This window comes from Euprymna scolopes, chromosome 35, assembly GCF_053919585.1.
Source record: "Euprymna scolopes isolate OS-2025 chromosome 35, ASM5391958v1, whole genome shotgun sequence".
Lineage (NCBI taxonomy): Eukaryota > Metazoa > Mollusca > Cephalopoda > Sepiida > Sepiolidae > Euprymna > Euprymna scolopes.
The window spans coordinates 9,735,090-9,750,873 of record NC_136516.1 but is presented as its reverse complement, the minus strand read 5'-3'; positions in this window follow the sequence as shown (position 1 = coordinate 9,750,873).

Genomic DNA, 15,784 nt, shown 5'->3' with positions numbered 1-15,784 from the left:
GTTGCATCCCTCTACCTGTTCTACAAGTATTTTAGTGGTGAATGCTCTGACGAACTGCAATCACTTGTGTCCCCACAACGTGAGCACCCTCGACAAACCCGACAGGCTGCTAAATCCCACCCCCACACTGTAGAGATTCCTAGATGTAAAATATCTTTCTACTCCAATAGTTTCTTTTCCAGAACGGCTAGACTTTGGAATTCCACTCCATGTCTCTGTTTCCCCAACAGTACTGACGTGCAGAAGTTCAAGTGTAACGTGAACCGATATCTTGCTGCCCAAATCCCTACATAGTACCCCAGTAGTTGTTGCTCCTGATAGTAGCCCCCTACACCAAAGTGGCAATTTGCCTTGTTTAGGGTGAAGATGTAGTAAAAATAAATAAATAAATAAATAAACACGCTTCCTGAAGTTGTCGCTATGGATTGTAACGTGGCTTTTACGACAGTCTCCTTACATTGTAACGTGGCTGTTACGCTCGAAACGTGTTTGTTACGGTTCAAACCTTTCTCGTACTCTAACACGGTCCTGCCCCGTCGAAAAAGAACAAACAAACAAAAATAAATCCCACTCGTTTTTTTTTCTTTCTTTTCTTTTGTTTTATTAATAAAAGTCGTTTATTAAAGTTTTTCTTTCTCCTCATCCCAACATCAGCTTAAAGAGTCTTACTTGGTTGATAAACGTTCTGGGAACGAAACCAGCTCCCCGGGGGAATAAACGATATCCACAGATAAGCGCATGGAAGCATCAACAAAAACGGGTCGAGATGTCGATGGTTATTATTTTTGGTTACGCTGGGGACTATTTTTAAAAGTCAGTCTTTCGTCTAAAGGCAACATTTATAACACTATAAACCGGTCACTGGTGTGTGACCGGCTTCACGTGTTACACTAAATGTCTTAGAAACGGTCCAATGAAGATGTGAAGATGAGCCAATCATTAGGGTCTGTGTATCAAGAAGAAAAACATACTCGTGGCTCCTTTATTCTCTCAAGATGACCTCTTCACCCTGGTGGCATTCTGGCTGAAATCTTCTTCCTTCTTCCTCCGGATCGCTTCGTTGTTTAATGGAGACATTTATGGCAGACACAAGAAAACACACAACACGACACAATCGTAACATATACGAAACATAATTAACTATTTATTCTACATTATGCATACAAGATATATTACAATAACAATTTACACTTGATAATCTTCAAAATTAAAGTAACTAACCTAACTAATGATGAGAGGATGGGATGCTCCCTCTCATTTACGAAGAGACAGAAATATGCGTGCTCACCCCATGCTGTCCGGACGAAAAAGAGGCCAATAGAGGAAAGGGAATTCTGGGTTGCATTTCTATGTATCTCTGCGCTTATGGCCAAATCACCGCCCAGCCATGCTGAAGAGTGTGTTAACAACCGTGGCCCTGAGATAGAGTGCCACACAAGGTCACATGTACATCTCCCGTGGTGGCGTTTTTCTTTCTGCTCCACTACACGCCGGCCGTAGACAGCCATTTCTCATCTTAGACTTTACACGTTCATCTTTTTCAGCCGCACTTTATCTTCTTCAACCACGTGCTGTCGTTTTTGTTGTTGTTGTTGTTGTTGCTGTTTTTTTTTTTTAATTTTCTTATGCCAGCTCGCACACGCTTCCTAATTTGCATATGTACTTTTTGGGGGCTACTGCAGCTAATATCCTCGCAAGCTAATAATAATAATAATAATAATAATAATAATAATAATAATAATAATAATAATAATAATCATACCATCGCCGAAAGCATACAGTGAACACTGATACCTTGGGGAGGCTCATTGCCACGTGAAACTGTCAGAATATCAATGACCTTTACTATGAGAAATCAATACTAAGCGATTGTTGAAATAATGCAAATCGTTTTCAAATGTTATCGAAAGAGGTGAACAGTACTGAAATCACTGTCAATAATTTTCCCCACGCTTTATCTGTGCCTAAATCAAAACGTAGATTCCATGAACAAAGCTTTTTCTTAGAAGCGCACGCCTGTAGAACTCTCTTCCATCTGCCTCTTTCCCACCTGACTACAAATTGGATGTCTTCAAGTCCAACATAAACAAATTCCTGGTAAACCGCCCCCTTAAGTAAGACACTTTATCAAATCTCCATTACTAACGTTTACTACGATATTGTCCCATTGATTACTGTACACGCAATAACTCTTATCCCCGAGTGGCTTCCAGGCCTTGATAAGTGGTATTTTTTTCCACGCACACATACGCGCTCTGTTACAACACCATCAGTACTGTCCACCTCTTTCGATAACATTTGAAAACGATTTGCATTATTACAACGATCGCTTACTATTGATTTCTCATAGTAAAGGTCATTGATATTCTGCGAGTTTTAGGTGGCAATCAGCCTCCTCAAGGTATCAGTGTTCTCTGTATGCTTTCTAGCGATGGTCTGATTATTATTATTATTATTATTATTATTATTATTATTATTATTATTATTATTATTCGTACTTGTACAGTTTAATCAAGGCATTGAAAAATGAAAATATCGAAAAAAGGTTATATTGTACGTATCCGTTTTGGACTGAAGATCTCCGAAAAAAAAAATCACTTAATTTCATCAAGTGTTTTTTTGTTTTTTTGTTTTTGTTTTTTTTTACAGCGAAAAACACGTTTTTATGAGAGCGCGTTGAAGGCAGACATCTTGGAATATTTTTAATTTTTGTTTGGAGTTTGGAACACGCCAGGGGGAGATAACTCCAGTTAAAGCGCCGACACTCCCTCCCCATCTTTAATAACTAGCTTTTCTTCCTAAAAATCGAACCTTTTGCTCGGTATCATAACAAATTGGTTTGTCGCTGTAAAATAAAAAATGCTTGATGAAAATAAGTGAAATTTTTTTTCCAAAGAACTTCATCCCATAACGGATAAACTTTTTTTTCGATATTTTCATTTTTAATGTCTTGATTAAACTGTACAAGTACCTTATTATTATTATTATTATTATTGTTGTTGTTGTTGTTGTTGTTGTTGTTTGTGTTGTTGCTGTTGTTGTTGTTGTCGTCGTCGTCGTCTATATCCACCCACGGGTAAACACCTCATAGACGGAATTTGAACGCATAATCATGAATCTACAGTCAGCGAAACCGTTGAACCACCGCCTCTAGTTAAAACAGCTAATACTATTGGGAAAGAAAAGAGAAAGAAAGTGCTGCTACCAGTGAAATAAAAGTATATAATCCGTTTCCCCATGAATAAATCATTTTTATCCGATCACATTAACATGTCTTTCCGAACATCGATTTAACGACCTTAGGATTTCGCTTTAAAAGGTGAAAGGTAGCGAGATTTTATAACCGTTTTCTTTTAGTTGATTTTGAAGTTTATTCTAGGCCTAACGCAAATATAATCGCTTGTATCTGAATAAGAGTTTCAAAAAATACTTATACCAACAATAATGATACACACGGTATCTCTATTTCAATATATCACACACACACACACACACACACACACACACACACACACACACACACACACATATATATATATACACGAATGAATATAAGAAGATATCATTTTATGCGTAAATTTTCAGTATTTACTTCAACGGTGCGCAATACATAAGTAGAGCTAGGTAGTAAGTTATGAGAATATATATAGCAATAAAGCGTCACAGAATATTCCACGTTTAATCCTCGTGAGAATTTCTCAGGCTTATGCCAAAGGTTGTGATTATCGCGCATTTTTATATAAACACATACTATTGAATTTGCTAGTTAGCCAATCAGCTTCTTAGTTGTAACCGCGCCCATCCTAATCAGGCTATAGCCAGGAAATGACAGGACATTATTCCTATTTTTATTTTAAATTTGAGGTCAACTGTACTTTCGTCCTGTAAGTGCCCAATCATTGTCTGATTAGGATGTTAAAACGCTGTTACAACTAAGAAGCTGATTGGATAACTAGCAAATTCTATAGCATGTGTCTATATAAAAATGCGCGATAACCACAACCTTTCGCATAAGCTTGACAAATTCTCACGAGGAATATATAAATGCAGGACAGCTTAAAATTGCCAGTTAAAGCGCCGGCACTCCCTCCCCATCTTTAATACTAGCTTTTCTTTCTAAAAATCGAACCTTTTGCTCGGTATCATAACAAATTGGTTTGTCGCTGTAAAATATCTATTTTTATAGAAAATATCTATTTTTACTTTTACTAAATTATTTTATGCGTTAAATCGACTCCATTTCGAATACTCTTGAAGAAATTTCTTTAAGTAGGGTCTTCATTTGTTGTTCGGTTCTCCTAGTTTATTAGGAGCGCTTGTTTTCTATGTATACATGCCTTAAGGGTTTCACTGCGGACGTTTAAACAGGTCTTTTCTGGGTCATTTATAGTTAAAATAAAATATATTTAAAAAAATAAAATATACAGAAACAGAGATAAGCTGTATCTTCTCTATATAAATAAAATGAACTCATTTTTCCCGTCTGATTTTGACATTAATAGGATTAAAAATCAAGATATTTCATGCAAATATGATATGCACAAACGGCAGAACAATATCTGAGGTGTGTTATAGGCTTATTATTTCTCAAATTCCTCGATAATCTTAGATTTCTATAATTTTTCTGCTGAGAAGTCACGGCCAAAATCGGTTAAGATCAATGGAAGTGGTAAAATATTTTCTCTCTAATAAATTCCTCCTCCCCCTGCCACCACTTAACACCGTTTGGGGATCGTTCACAAGGAACAGTTGAGAAGAGAACACCGGTTTGGCTTCGTAGTTCTTTCATGTGAAGTTATTTAAAATCACTAAACTAAGCTGCAGTGCTCTGTGGCGTAGTGGTTAGCGTGCTGGACAATTCACATTATATTTTCACGTTCGCGCCGACCTACCGTGGTCGTTTTTTTTTTTTCCTAAACAACTGGAATGGACTTTTCTTGGTGGCCGAACTGTTAACGTTGCAGATGTTTTTTTTTGTTTTTTTTTTTCACACTTTATTTTCCTACTTTTACTCATGACTCCGGGTTTGATCCTTCCTACTTACCTACCATAACATTTTTTAAAACTCCCCCCCGTCCCGGAAGCAAACACTCGGGCAACGCCGGGTACCCCCGCTAGTATTTAAATAAAAAGGAACGTTATTATGAACAATATATGCGGTCCTGCATTTTCCTCAAACAGGAAACAACATGGTTGACGAGAGCCTAACATTATTTACGATTTACCATTAACTGCCCCCCTTATATAAGGCTTGAAACCGACGGTACCAATGTTTAATTTTAAGTATAAAATAATTTGAAATTTTATGACTATATTAAAGAACACCATAAAACCATATATATATATATATATATATATATATATATATATAAATTTAATAAAAATAAAAATACCTAGACATTACAAATCAGTAAATGATATTAAAATAGCTTATATAGGATCCCTTAGAACCTGATACTAGATACATAGTAATCAAAGATAAAATAAAATAACAACATATGGGACACTGATTTATTAATCAAAATATAAGCGTATAATATATATATAATAAATAAAATATATATATACTAGCAAAGATACCCGTGCTTCGCACGGAGCTTTGTTGCGCACTCGGGTACCAAAATCTGTGGGCACCTTTCCAGTAAGTTGATGTTGTAAGAGCAACGATTGCATACATTTTAACTACCTCTTGTAGTGACTGAAATTCAATCAGGAACTTCACAAAACATTTTCATCAAAAAGGAAGGTTACTTGATGTTACATAGTAAATTTTTCATTGAAGTCATTTTCAACTCTTGCTTAAATTTTATCTTGCACATTCAATACTAAAAACTTACCACAATCAGATCATGTCAGTTTTTCCTCATATCCATTTCTCGAACTTTTCACTAAAGAGCCTCAGGGTAAACTACATTTCTGCTGCTTTGATTTGGAGCCAGAATGTAGAGTTTTTCTGAACTTCCTGTCCGGCTGATGGAGACGTAGAACATACCGTGACTGAAGCAGTCTGATGTCAAGTCTACGCCAATGGTGTTAAATGTCTAACCTTGACTTTTGTTTATGCTTATTGCAAAACACACCTTCACAGGAAATTGGAGTCTCCGGAATTTAAATGGAAGTACTGAGTCCGATGGAACTAAGGGGATCCTTGGCAGTAGAACGGTTTCGCCTTTGTAGGGACCACAGGAAATGGTGGCCTCAAGTACATTGGTGTGCAATCTGGTGATAACACATCTGGTTCCGTTTGTTATTTTTGGCGGTTCCAAGGATCGAAGAATCATGATTGGCGATCCAATTTTGAGATTTAAAATGTGTGGAGGCATTCCAGATATCTCCAAAGAGTTTAAAAACTCCACAGGGTAGTGAACAGCTTCATATTCATTAGTAGCTGAATCAACTGACTTGTATTGCTTTGTGTCTCCTGGAAATTCATCCATTATTGAATTGTTCAAATGATTCACATTGCTGTTTAATGGCGAAATAATAGCCCTCTCAGCAAGCCAATCCGGTGATTTTCCATTGTTTTGCAGGTCTGGGTACACTTTGTCTTTCAGTTGCTTCTGATTACCGACACATTTACCAAGCGCAGTTGGAATCTTAATTGTGTCAGGTGAAGAAGTGATAGGAAACTGACCATTACCGATTTGGAGAAGCAATTTTGAGAAGTCTGCTGCAGCTGTGTTATCAGAGATATAGGCTCTCATATTAGTAGTCAGTCTCTTCACTATAACGTGCCTCCAGAGATAGGATTGTTTCAAACTTGCATTGACAATGTTAGCCCTTGTGCCATTTTTAACCACTGGGAGGATTTGACGGAAATCACCGCAAAATAAGGTTGGAATGCCACCCATGGGATTCTTGTTTCCTGTGATGTCTTGCAGTGTTCGGTCAATTGCTTCATAAGCACTCTTGTGCGTCATTGGGGCTTCGTCTACAATGATTGCAGAGGTGTCTCTAATTACATTTGCCAAGGCTGAGTTACCAGTAATTTTGCAAACTGGCTGATCCATTCGATGAGTATCCAAGGGTACTTTACAAGTGCTGTGAAGAGTGCGGCCACCTTGTAGTAGAGTAGCAGCAATGCCACTGAATGCTGTTGCAAGCACAATCTTTCTCATGGATCTAATCTTTGCAAGGATCAAATTGATTACAAAAGTCTTGCCCGTACCACCTGGAGCATCAAGAAACATCATGTTTTTGTTCATTTCACCTTGTGCTTCCAACATTGCCATGAATGAATTGTAAACTTCTCTTTGAGAATCGGTCAGTTTTTCTTGCATATTTTCTGCTTGTAGGGAAGTTCTTCAAGATTATAAGTAACTTCACGTTGATACTCTCTCGCGAGTCTTTCATCTCTCCCTTGCATTGGTGCAGGTAATCCATAGCTTGCCAATGGTTGACCGCACATAAGGAGAACTTTTTCTTCAATTAGACAAAGAGTTTTATTGTAGATGTCCTCATTAAAATCTGCTTCTGAATTGTTAACTTCTTGCCTGTATCTGTGAAGAATGTCTTCAGATATTACATCACGAAAAGCCATCCAGATCTCAAGAGGATTTCTTGGCTCACAGGCTGTTAAAATTATCACAAATAGGCTTCGCAAATTTGAAGGTGATTGAGTGGCACTTGCCTCTCCTACTGCTTGATGCAAGTGATGGTCATTTTCTAGAAGGCCTCGAGCAAGGCACGCTGCTCTGTATGTTTCAAACACCTGACCATTGTATGCTCGCAAATTTTGAAATGAAGTTGGACCAGCAACCTCATTGAGCAACAGGCGTAAGAAATAACACTCCCCTGCTTTTGGACTAATCGTGTAGATTCTCCCAATGCATGGTGCCTTCCATACATCATCATTTTCAGTACCTTCAACTTGTACCCCACGCATTCTTCTCATCCATTTCTTTGTCGATTTGTTCCAAGTGTAAAACTCAGGGACTTCTACGTATTTGAGACCCCTTGCAAAGTCATCCTCATGGCAGAGTTGAAAAAATGCTGTCAAAGTTGTGGCAGGCGGTGGACCTTGGGCTCGTTCCAGAGCAGTATCAGCTGAGAACATGACACGCTGCCCATTTTCAAGATGAACAGAAAGTTGTACAATTGGGGGGAAATGTTCATGGATGGGATGTTCCAATATCCTCCAGGCCGCCTCTGAACTGCCGACATACCTTGCATTCTGGAACTGCTGGATCTCATCCACAATGTGACTTTGTACTTGGCCTTGTTGGTTAGCTGCTCCATCAGTTCTTTGTAGTTCAAACACTGCTTGATCACATCCTTTATTCACGTATTTGAGGACATATTTGATGCTTTGGATCGAGCTGCAAATTTCTACGTTAATGTGAGCGTTGAACTGCTGAAGGAGGACCTTGTTGTACGGAACAATCCACTGGTTTGTTATTTCTTGATTAACATACCGACCATTTCTCTTCATCCTTATTGTACCAGTCTAGCCTCCATCTTCTGGTTTTCTTCGCCTGTACTTGGGGTAAGAGTCTTGGCCTTGCTTGGTACACTGAAGAAATTCTTTTGGGTATTTTTTGGAACATTTGTTGTCAATCATACATGGACAATTTGGATTAAATGGTCCACAAGGTCCATGCACCATATGTGCCATCACTTTAGCATGAAGATCAGGATCTTCCTCTTTGTCAGGGATCTCTGCAGATATGCAGAGATCCATTTTTTCTGGTAGAAGTTTGTCCTCTGGGGCCTGCCAGGTGAGGATGTGTGCATGCGGCAGTCCTCTTTTTTGATATTCAATACTGTACAGGAAAGCCCTCAACCTGCCAAATCCTCCCTTTTTAATAAATTCAAGTAACTTTTTTAGCTTCTGCCTGAAAACCCTGGCAACAATATCTGGACGATCCTGAGGGTCTTGCCCTTGAAGACAATTTTCTGTAATTTCTGTCCACTTTGGATTTGTTGTGAACATGATGAAGAGGTCGGCTCGGCCCATTCGCCGAACATATGCCATGGCATCACTTTGACGCTCAAACATGTATCGAGGGCCTCCTGTATAAGTTGCCGGAAGTACAACTCGTTGACCAAACTGTTCTGGATTCCCATCCTCCCTAAGAATTGAATCTCTCAAGTTGCTATAATTGTCAGCTCTCAGGGTCTGTTGCTCACGCCTCAGGAACTGTAAACGTTCTGTTTCAATCTTGCAGTACACATCCACCAGCCATTGTTGAAATAGCCTTCGGTACCAGAGAAAATAGTTTCCAGGCCGAGTCATTAAATGGTACGAATAAAATTGCTGTTGGGTAACTTTTCGCCCATTGGATGCCTTCATGTAGATGTTGTAAGATGGAGAACCATAGGGGTACATTAACGGGTACATTAAAGTATCGTAGAGGGGATGTAGTTCGGAGATCCATTTTAATGTATCATTTCTAAAACGCAAGACAATATCCCGGTTAGCTGTTGGTTCATTCTCCATTAATATTCCAATCTCATACGTTGTTGTTGGAGCATTGAATCGCCGTGGATGCTCTTCTTGCGGCCTTCGGTCTTCCCTTATGACAACTTTATGTTCTACCAAGTGTTCTTCTTCAATCCTCTCCTTTGTTGTTTTCAGCTGACAAATAAAGCTGTTGTTCTCATGTAAAAATTCAGTCAGACTTTGGAGAATGTCTCTATTGAGTCTACTGTCACGTCCCCGATTATGTAGTTCCTCTTCCAGACTATCCAAGAAGTAGACTTGAATAAACTTTGCTGTTTCATCTTCAGGTGGTAAAAGACTCCCAATCTGGTTGCAAACCTGGCCTCGAATTCTAAAAGAAGGATTCCACCCATGTACTGCCGCAATTTTGTGACCAAATGATGTCATTGCAAAACAATTGTTATAACTGCGTAGATTTTGCAGAAAATCTTTAGAGATGGGACCATTGCCGGAGAGCAAATCTTGAAGCAACTGAGGCAGTGGTGGAAAGCTATCAAGCACAACTTTGCCAGAAGAACAACAACAACCAGGGGTTTCTCCTTTAAATTTTACAGCTGAGCAATGTTGACATACTTTGTCCATTTTTCCTATATCAGCTGTAGTGAGAGAGTATTTTTGTTGTAGAGCAATCCTTTTCTATTGCAGTGTTCTATTTCATGGTGTCTCAAAGCAGTCATTCGTTGTCTAGCTGCCTCGTTTTCTGTCAATTGCTGGGGCAAAGTCATACTCTCTCTCCATGCAGCCTCTCGTTGTTGCCCTTGGTATAGGCGAAAGCTTCGTTGGGTTTCCGATTCATTCTGATGTCGTTGAGCCACTCTCAACTGACCTTGTGTACGTCTACTTACCTCATATAATTCATTCGATCGTAATATTGCTTCTCTTTCCAGTGCATATCTTTGCCTTTCTTGAATTTCATCTTGTGATGAATTTAACCGCCTTACAGCATGTCTAGTTCTGTCAGCTTCACGTTGGGTTTCTCTTTCCAAATCTGACAGTTTTGCTCTCCTTTCTCTTTGACGTATCCTGTTAAGTTCTAGACGTCTTTCTCTATCTGAATTGTTTTCATTGGAGCGAATTGCAGCAACTCTTAGTCTATTAGCTTCCAATCTTTCCATTCTTTCTTCCTCACTTTCGTTTCTACTTCGTTTGGGTGGCATAATTTCGGTTTTAAACGGAATTGTTTAACGATATTAATGATTGTAAATTAATTAAGCGTAAAGGAAATGTATACTAACTGAAATGGACGAACTATAAATAATATTTCTGAATAGTACAATTATAAACAATTATATTGTAGCAAAAATGAATAAAAGCGACCTACTTGTGACTCATTACGTCCGGGTGTAAACGTCACAGTCTAAAAGTAATAATTAAAAAAAAAAAAAGTAAATGTAAAATAAATGTAATACCAACTTAGGTTAACTAATATATGTAAACAGTACAATTAAAACAGTTCTATTAAAACAAATAATTACTAAGATCTAGGTAATTGTTAGTCTCATTGTTATGGTTTTAAAGAAAAAAATGTGTAAAAAAAATTCTGCTTTTGTGAGTACGTGTATTTCTTTTAAATTACATAACCTTTTTATTTTATTATTTATATCTCTTTTAAATTTATATATTTTGTTAGTAAACTGGAAGAAATTCAGTTTAATAAAACCTTGTTCGTGTTCTTTACGTTAAACTCATATTTTTATAAAAGGTTCATCCGGTTTAAAGAAAGCACTACGTTTAAATAAGACTGGAAATAACTAATTCAATATATAAATAGAAAAATGAAATAAATATAAGCTTTAAGTCTTAAGATAGTAATAATCAAAATGTAATAAATTATTTGTAGTTCAAATCTATGATAAGACAGGCTTTCGAAATAGGCTCGACCAGAAAGATTAAATTGGAACGAAATTATAATCTCCGTGCCATTTTTAAAACAACCCCACAAAAGTAACGGTATCCTGCAGTTGGTTAAATGACAACGTTGGTTGTAAGAAAAATGTTAAAGAAAATGCGCTTATCTGTTTATTTTGAACTGTTTTATTTAATTAAAAAAAAATTGGCTATAACTGGAAGAGAGCGTTATGTTTTGGGGGTTGTTTAAAAAATAGAATGGAAATAAAGTTAGTTCCGTTTTAATTGTCTTTAATTGCGGCAAGCGCTAATAAAATCGAAAAATCACTGTTCACATTCGAAATGTTAACTTTTATAGGTTTACAGGTTTGCTGACAAGGCTGGGGGTGTTTATTTAGAAAGCCATACTTAACATGGGGAGGTTGGGATGTTTAATACAATTATTTTACTAAATTGATTTTTTTCATTTAAAAATAAAATTATTTCTTTTTTAATAAAGTTTTATTTTAAAATATTTGTTTTTGTTTATTTATATAAAATTACGATAGTTGAATTGTATTCTTTCAATTATATTGGCAAGTAAAATATAAAAGATTAAAACGGAACGAAATTGAAATTTCCATTACATTTTCAATACAATCCCAAAACATAAAGCTTTCCTCACCAAAAAATTGTTTTAGAAGTAGAAGAAATTGATAATTATGCACTGTAAGAACCAAGCTGTCATATGGGCATTAAAGTAAAATTTTATCCAACTTTTGTACTGGGAAAATAATAATATCTACGAAAGTATTCAGTTGCGAAGTATTTGAATATCAGATTCGTTGTCGGCGATTATTCCGAAACCTTGTAAAAAAAATATTGGGGGAGGGGGGCGTAATTCTTGTAATATGATGTTTTTAATATTTTTTTAGGTTAAATTAAGGTTTCACGATATTTTGTAAATAAGCAGATCATCTAAATAAAAAATATGAAAACTATTTGAAATTTTAAACTATTTTCAAGAGTTAACAATTTTTATTTATTTTAAACATTACCATTTTTTTAGCTAAAATTGAAGTTTCACGATATAATTTTTTTTTTTTAATTGTTAGTTGGAAGCACAAAATAAGTTACAAAACATCTTTGCCTTCATGGCTTTCAAAATAGTAACGTTAATATTTCAGAACGGTACCACAAATACCGAAGGAACTGAACTGTCTATATTGGTGGCCGGAAAACTCGTCCCGGGAAAACTCGTCTCGGGAAAACTCGTCTCCGGAAAACTCGTCCCCTTTCGCTAGGTAGGAAAACTGGTCCCTTATTGAATAAATACCGATTGAAAACACATTTTATGATCATTCTTGAAGGAGATATTATTTTTTAAAATAGACTATAGCCCCCCCCTAATATTTTTTTAAAATATTTTTACTTGTTTAATGTTTTCTTTTTTGTTTTTTTGTTTTTAATAAAATCGATTTTCTAAGTGTCCGTTTTCTACCTAACTGGCTAAGTTCTTAGTGGTTTCACTTATATTAAAGCGTTTATTATGTTCATACAAAGTTGATTACAAATTTTTTTTGTTCTTATTTTAACGATGTTTTTTCGAGTCATAAAAACAATAATTAAAAACAAAACCAAAAAATTAAAAAACAGGGAGCGATTCGATTTTTCGTTACTTTTTTGTTTTGGTTTTTAATTATGATAGTTTTTTGTTGTTATGTTTTTGTTTTCTCTCATACCAAATGCACTCATGCGTTATTTAAAATTATATTTTTATCCATTATCAACATTTATTGTCGTCCTGTCAAATTTTGCAAAAATTAACTAATAAATTAAAAGCGAAATATTTTTTTGGCGCGATAGATGCCATGTGCTTACAATCTATCGTTAACTAATTTTTAATTTTTTAAATTTTTACTTCAAAATTCTAAAATCAATCATTCAGAAAAAAAGTAATCACTAGATAAATTTATTAATCAATTTTATTGAAAACTCCGCTATCGTTTATCAAGAATCTTTTTAATTTCATTTTTGTTGGTTGTTTTTCGGAGGGAGATATAGTTTTACCCCCCCCCACTCTCTCTCCCTCTCTCTAAATTATATTTAAAAAAATATTAAAATTTATTATTTTCTATTTAAAACTAAATCTCCCTCAGTAATTTCTTTAATTTTCTATTTTTTAGCGATTATCAAGACCCCTAAGATGTGATTTACCGGACATTATTTCTCGTTCGGGTTTGTATTACTGTACACATAGATTCGAAAAAGTTGTCAAAAAAACAAATATATAACAAATAAATGTTATCAAAAGCAAGATAAATTACTTTTCTACCAAACTGGATATAATTTTCGTGTTTTTATTTAATTTAACATGTTTATTCAGCTCAAAAAGCATACAGTGTTTACCGATGTATTGGAAAATTCAAAATGGCGGCCGACTCTCTCTATTTAACACGGTAAGTTCGGGAAAAGGTGTTATAAATAATAAACCAGACAAAATACCATTAAAAAACCACCGAATATATGTCAAGTTATGTCACGGTAACATATATTGAGCAAATTTCTAACAGTATTTTGTCTAGTTTATTATTTATAACACCTTTTCCCGAACTTACCGTGTTTAAGAGAGAGTCGGCCGCCATTTTGAATTTTCCAATACATCGGTAAACACTGCATGTTTTTCGAGCTGAATAAACATGTTAAATTGAATAAAAACACGAGAATTATATCCAGTTTGGTAGAAAAGTAACTTATCGGGTAACCCAACTTATCTTGCCTTTGATAACATTTATTTGTTATATATTTGTTTTTTAACTACTTTTTCGAATCTATGTGTACAGTAATACAAACCCAAATTTCAATATTTTTTAAAATATAATTTAGAGAGGGGGGGGGGTTAAAACTATATCTCCCTCCGAAAAACAACCAACAAAAATGAAATTAAAAAGATTCTTGATAAACGATAGCGGAGTTTTCAATAAAATTGATTAATAAATTTATCTAGTGATTACTTTTTCTCTGAATGATTGATTTTAGAATTTTGAAGTAAAAATTTAAAAAATTAAAAATTAGTTAACGATAGATTGTAAGCACATGGCATCTATCGCGCCAAAAAAATATTTCGCTTTTAATTTATTAGTTAATCTTTGCAAAATTTGACAGGACGACAATAAATGTTGATAATGGATAAAATTATAATTTTAAATAACGCATGAGTGCATTTGGTATGAGAGAAAACAAAAACATAACAACAAAAAACTATCATAATTAAAAAACCAAAACAAAAAAGTAACGCTCCCAGTTTTTAATTTTTTGGTTTTGTTTTTTATTATTGTTTTTATGACTCCAAAAAACATCGTTAAAATAAGAAACAAAAAAATTGTAATTAACTTTGTATGAACATATTAAACGCTTTAAAATAAGTGAAACCACTAAGAACTTAGCCAGTTAGGTAGAAAACGGGCAATCGATTTTATTTAAAAAAAAAAAAAAAAAAAAAAAACACAAAACAAATAAAAATATTTTTTTTAAAATATTATGGGGGGGGGTTGTCTATTTTAAAAAGCAATATCTCCTTCAAGAACGATCGATATTTATTCAATAAGGGACCAGTTTTCCTACCTAGCGAAAGGGGACGAGTTTTCCGGAGACGAGTTTTCCGGAGACGAGTTTTCCGGAGACGAGTTTTCCGGAGACGAGTTTTCCCGAGACGAGTTTTTCCGGGGCGAGTTTTCCTAAATTCGTCTATATTATTGGTAAGTGGTAAATTTTCACAATATAAATTTATAGGAATATAAACAGAACAGTGATATAAAAAATAATTTTGAAAGAAATATTGTTCACAAACCTTTTTTAATATTAATTTCAATTTTTTAATGTTGTATTAACTTAAAATCCAGCAGTTGATAGAGCAAACGTAGATATGTCTGTAGGTTTGGTAGCGTGCGGAAAGAATACGTTATTATTTCGAAAGGCAATCGTAGAGTGAGGAGGGGGGTGGGAATTTAAATAAATATTGTGAAATTTCAAGTTTAGATAAAAAAAAAAGTATTAATAAAGTTATGCTTAAAATAAATAAAAATTATTGTTTATTTTTTAAAATAGGTTAAAAAAAAAGTGTTAATGCGTAAGCACCAGAAGTTAAAATTATAAACAAAAGGTAAATTTAATAATAAAAATAAGTGGAAAAAAAATCCAATAAAAAGAAAAATATCTATTACCGACAACATGTAATGACGTAAATCTCCGATTGTACAAACAGTAAACCTTTCAGATAATATACGTAAAGTGAAATAAATCGAATATAAAATTAAATGAAAATATATTAAATAATTAAATGTTAAATAGATTTTGTAAATAGTACAGTTGAAATGATTAGAATATTTCCAATATGTAATAAGGTCGAGGTAATTAGTTATAGAGATTTAATATAATGTGATATGCAAATGAGCATAAGTCATTCGATATGGGGGTGGTTTGTAGACTAGTATATAAAGAAATTAGGCATATATT